The sequence below is a fragment of the Echinops telfairi genome, unplaced genomic scaffold (assembly GCF_000313985.2).
Source record: "Echinops telfairi isolate 266 unplaced genomic scaffold, ASM31398v2 ScPeMD7_53;HRSCAF=182, whole genome shotgun sequence".
NCBI lineage: Eukaryota > Metazoa > Chordata > Mammalia > Afrosoricida > Tenrecidae > Echinops > Echinops telfairi.
Window position 1 is genome coordinate 7562713 of NW_022103951.1, and position 6140 is coordinate 7568852.

The window sequence follows — 6140 nt, forward strand, 5'->3', positions numbered from 1 at the left end:
TGCCACTAGTTAAAAGTCATTTACCTTCTTCAGTCTCTAAGATGGAAATAATGATAGCAACGATAATAGATAATTCATCGGGTTTTGTGAGGAATGAACTATGTTTATAAAAGACATAGCACATTCTAGCATATGGAAATTTCTTAATAACTTGCTGTTGCTCCGATTGGCATTTCATTCTATTTTCTAAACATCTTCAGCCCAGGATTAAGTATTTAGACTGGTACCTTCTCAGCCAGTGTAAAGGACCAGGACCATGTGAGGGAAAAGGCAAAGAGGGGAGAGAGTCTCTCCCTCGTTCTCCCACATTCCCTGGTTCTGAATTCCTTGTGCCTGCAGCAACACTGCACTCAGCCCACACACTGCCAACATGCACATCAGCATCTAAAGTCACATCTTTGAGATGAAAGGAAGCCAATGATGTCTCTCGGTTCCAGCCACTGGAGAACACAACTAAATGTGTCATGCTTCCCATCCCAGATGAACAAAGGTCCCATGTACCTGGTACATAGTAGCTCTATAACTAGTGCAGTGATTGGGAGAAAAGTCTAAATGTAATACTTAATAATCCGAGTGATGCTAGACCTATTTTATATCAACTTTTAAAAGGTTTTTATGATGGAAAATTTCTAAACAAAATCAAAAGAAGGACCCTCATCTACCTATCACCCAGTTTAAAAGTTATCAACTCAGAGCCAAATGTGAGGGTTTTAAGATAGTGCTAACCCATCGACTCCTTCCTTTGGATCATTTTGAAGTCATTACCAAACATCCTATCATTTGACTTTTAAATATTTCAGCATATGACTCTGAACAATAATTATCTTGAGAAACATAACCACGGTATCATTATTCCCAGTTAAAAATTTGCCATGGCTTCTTTCCCCGCTCCCCTCAAGATCATATTCAAAATATGCATTTATTCAGGGCACATCATAATTTTCTCTGTCTTCTTCAGCAGAAAGAGCTGCAGGAAAATCTGAAAGTCTTGAAGTGATGTGAATCTAAAACACTTGCACTGAAACTGCATCCCTCGAGCCAGAAAAAGGTCCTTACTGCAGTTGACGTTGCAAGTAGATCTTTTCTTGTACTGTTTCTAAGCATTAACCAGACTCCCTGCCACCACCAGTATGCTTTTCACTTCCAAGTCCACCTCCAATCTCCACCTCACTTGGCCCAACAGTGACCTTGATGATGCCACAGTGTGATCCTTTAGTGCCAAGCCAGAGGAAGATTCTTCCCAAGACCTTGGTGAAGATGCTACTTGAAAGGTCCTGTTTTCCTTCATTATTCTCCGCAGAGACTTCTTCATTCTTGAATTTAAAGATAGAAAGAATTGGAGCCAAAGTCCCTGGGTGCCCGATGGACATACTGTGGGGGTATTTCCCAGGGCGATCCATTTCCTTGCACCCATAGACTACTGTGCCACCTTCTTTTGTCGCTGCTTCCACCACCTCAGGAACATGGTTCATTGTCTGTTTCGTATGGAGTGGTCCATAGAGAACATGAGTCCCATGGGTTCCCAACAAAGATCGTGGCATAGGGCTTTTAAAATGTATTAACAACTTCATCATGGATGCGTTCATGTAAAAAGAGAAGCATCACTGTTGTACACCGCTGGTCTTGATGGCCCAAACAGAGTGGACAGAATGACTAAGCTGAGATCTGCATCGTCCAAAGCAATCATGGCATTGTTCATTCCAAATTCGAACAAACTTTTCCCAAGCCTCTTCTTAACCATAAGGGCCATATGTTCTCCCACCTGAGTGCTCCTGGGGAAGGGTAGCAGATTCACCTGCTCATCTTTGGCCATTGCTGTGCCAATGTCTGTTCCACCACAAATCATGGAACAAATGGCACCAGGCAGTTTCTTGTCCTTCAAAATTTTGGCTATTATCTGAAGTTGGAGATGCGGAAGTTGAAAGCTATGGGATTCCACTGTTCAATGAGTGCATAGCCAGGGCCTTCAGAAGGCAAGATCGGTCCCCCAATCATCTGCGATAAGCCAACAGCATAATCACAAATATCCATGTATTCTTGCAAACCTTCTAAGGTTTTACCCATCTCTGAAGACACCACGCTTCCTAGCTTTGAGATTTTCTCAGACACATCATCGCCAATCTGTCATACTGTTTCTCAACATTTTGGAGGAGGGAGATCCACCCAGGCTTTCCATGCTTCTCTGGATTTCTTTGCCATTTCATCATAGTCAGCTGTAGGACTTACACCAGTGACTTATTGTTAGTAGGACAATAGGTTGTGATCACTTCTCCTTAGCCTCCCCAGCTTCCATTATATGTGAGGGGACCCCCCCAAAAAAAACCAGAATTGTGCTGGGCAGAAAAGAGCTTTCATAGTAATATGCATTTTTCCCTCTAGGCAAACATCATTAACTTGCTCTCAGTTAGTGCACCCAGTGGCATCATCTGGGAAGCTTCTCTCTGGTCACAGTGAATATTTTCATAAAAGCAGTTTTGCTCAAATCTTGATTTTTGAGATAGCTAATTTAAGAGAATAGGGTGGGGCTGTGAAATAATGTTTCCTGCTCAGGAAAAATGCCACAGAAACTGTTGTGATGCTGAACACAGCTTACAAGGACAGTGCTATGGGAAAAACTCAAGTGTACTGGGGTGGTTTTCCCCTTTTCAAAAATGGTAAAATGTCGGGTGATGACAAACCTCATTCTGGACTTCCGTCAACTTCCTGAAGAGATTAAAATGTTGACTCGTGGTGGTAGTGCATTTGGAATTCATTCCACCAGGTCAGACTGTTTATCAAGCTTTCTATTTAGAGGTTCTGAAGATTTTGTAACAGTGCACAGCAAAAAAGGCCTAATTTGCAGCAGACAGGGCATTGGTTTTGCCACCATGACAATGCACCTGCTTTCGCAGCCATCTCAGTGTGCCACTTTTTGGCAACAAACAATATGCCTCTCTTGCCCCATGCACCTGACTCGCCTGACTTTTTTCTGTGTGACTCTGATTTGATGAAGTAGAAGAGGTGAAGGAAAATCAAGGGAGGTGCTGTCAGCCATCGAAACAGATGAGTTTAAAAATATTTCCAAGAATGGAATTGCAAATTTGATGAATGTATTAAGTGTAACAGAGAGTACTTTGAAGGTGATACATTTGTTTTGCTTTAAAAATAGTAAATATATGGCTTTGGAAAAAAATTCCAATTTTTTGGAACCCCCTCATACATGCCTAATTTCCTCTTGGGGTCCCTACTTTTTCAGTGTAGTACACTGGGCCCGGTTGACCAGCAGAGTGAACATGAAAGTGGTAAGGCTTCCCCCAAACTCTGAGAGCTTGCTCTTTTTAGCAGCTCATGGACCGACCAAGCAGGGACGTGCCACACACTGAGGTCAGTACCTGAGGACAGCAATTGCTTCTTAATGTCATTAAATATTGTGTCAGTGTTCAAATCCCCCCATATGTTTCAGAGATTACTGGTTAGAATTAGAAACAAAATGAGGTCCCTACTTTGCAACCAGTTGATATATCTTTCAAGGCTTTTAAAACCTCAAACTTCTAATTCCCCTTCATACTTTTTCATTGCAATTGTATTGCTGTATGACCTGAAGGGTTTTGATAGTAGGGATTTGGCTATTGCATATCCATAGTATTATTTAACATGTTTCTCTGTCCTGTATATATTGATAGTTCATTCTAGAGGTTTGATCAGACTCTGGTTAGGATACGTTTATAGGACAACTTCATCAGTATTACTTTGTCTTTCAGTCAGGTGGCATATGGTGTGTGGTTGCTTCTCTTCCTTAGATGTGAGCCACTGATAACACAGAAAAAAATGTGTTTCTTGGTGTCTTGGCCTGTTCCTGGGGTTATTTGGAGCATTGATTCAGAAAATTACATTGAAGAGACCAAATCAGCTCTAGTTCCTTAGAGATTCCACTATATTTTCAGCTAATGTGGTACTAATTTATTAATTTATCATCCTAGTTTTAAATATGAGAAAAATCCAAACCTGAAATTGCAGGCTAAGACTAAAAAGGTCAGAAATCGTTGAAAATTAATGAGGTATTAAGGGACTTCCAAGGGAAGCTGTATATGGACTCATGGTGGATAGTTGTTTACACACATTGAGCTACCAATTCTAAGGCCAGTGGTTCAAGCCCACCAGTCATTCTTTAGCCTTTAAAAGATTTAAAGGTTTGGAAACCCAAAGAAGCAGCTCTTCTCTGTCCTATAGGGTCCTATGAGTTAGAATTGATTAGCTGGCAATGGGTTTCTCATTTGGCTGTGAGAGGCTGTGCAACACATACAGAGACTATAAGTTGGATACTGCAAAGCCAGAACATAGCATGAGATGAGTGGAAAATAAAAAATGAAAATGAAAAAGATACCTATGTGGAAGGTGTGAGGGCAATTCAGAGTATCAAAAATATAAGAGTTTGTAGTAATTTTCATAAATATTTTGAAAATCTAGATTTTTCTTCTTCAAATTATGCAGTAAATATTTCTGAACACATGTTAATATATAGAAGTCAAGCTTCTTTATAAGAAAAATTCTAACTTTTGTTTTAAGAGTTTTCTGGGCACAGGTGGAGAAGTTGTGCCATCTTGTAACAAGACGGCACTGTTTTAATTTTAATAAAGGAATTTGAATTCTAACAGTCATTTTGGGTTTCAGAACGTTTAAATATTTATTGTGCCAAACTCATAACCAGTCAGTGGATTACAACTCATAGCCACTCTACGGGACAGAGTGGAACTTCTTCTGTGAGTCTCTGAGGCTATAAACCTTTATGGGAGCAGAAAATCTCATCTTTCTCTGGCAGAGTAGCTGGTGGGCTCACTGAACTGACCTGTTAGTCAGCAAACACAGAGTCCACTATGCCATCAGGGGTCCTTAGTAATCGTATTAATTAAAAATAAGAAATAACTCTTATCTGATCTTTTTTAAGATAACAAATTAGAAATGCCTGCTACTCAGTTCATAATAAAGGTGAAGTGATACTTAGGGGAAATTTCAAGCTCATGTGATTTTCACTGTGCAGATATATCTTTGGATCAAAGGACACCATGTGACATATACCTTGATTGAAATAGTTAGTACACCACAAACGGCTTTAAATAAAGTCAGCGTGCACGTCCTCAATCTCAGGCTAGCTAACACTACATTAAAATATCTTGATGTTTTCATGGGTGCATGAGCAGAGTGAAGAGTGGTGTATGGCATACGTTCTGTACCGCAAAAACTAGAGCTGAAAGGTGACAACTGGTGTCATTTGGGGAATCAGCAGGGCAAATATACCCAGAAGCAAGTCTAACATTTGAGGCACCACTATGTGTATTGGCCAAATTGGCTAGATCCTTTTTTCTATATATATATAAGATTTTGCTGTTTTATGCCAATATGTTTTAGAACCTAGATTGGACTTGATTGGCAGGAATCTAGCTACTTCAGAAAGAAATGTCTCATGCTTGCTTATATCCCCAGTGTTGACTGCATGATGCCTGTGCCATTGCAGGCCCTCTAAAACTGCTGGTCAAATTCGATTTCTTTAAACTGTTGCTCATCCAAAGGTGTGTGTGCTTTGTTTTGGCTCTTCATTATACAGTCAAGGCCTTCACCACCACCCAACACCTAGACTGCTTGTTCCTGTTGATGTCATCATTGCTTCTTCCTCTTCACATTCCTAAAAGAAATTGCTAGACCTGGAATTGAGTGGCTGCAACGGCTAGCACTAGTTTAATACTCCCATCACATCTGCTTACACTTCCTCATTACGTTTTCTGGTTCCAATTTTCCCAGTGGCATTAGCTGGGCTGTGCATGCAAATTATGTCCCTGGTTACACAATGAAACATTTGGAGAAAGTTATATTAAAATCAGCAAAGATGTGCATCAGGATGTATATCCTTTCACCATACATAATCAGTCTACAGATTGCCGAGCAGATGATCCAAAGAAGTGGACGGCAAGAAAAAGCATAGAGAGTCACGACTAGAGAGGGGCTCATTCACACCATGTGTCATGCAATTGACACAAACTTGCTTGGTGAAAGAGAAGGCTTGAAGCACAGATGAAAATCAAAGACTAAGCCATTCTGTATGGATTACAACTGCATGCAAAAAAAAGGAAGACGAAGAAGAAAGAAAGAAAGAGAGAGAGAGAGAG

General features: G+C 40.4%; 1 pseudogene; it reads right to left on the bottom strand.

Annotated features, from left to right (window-relative positions):
* Positions 1 to 919: 919 nt before the first annotated feature.
* On the bottom strand, positions 920 to 3274 carry LOC101653691 (annotated as a pseudogene).
* Between the last annotated feature and the right edge of the window lie 2866 nt (positions 3275 to 6140).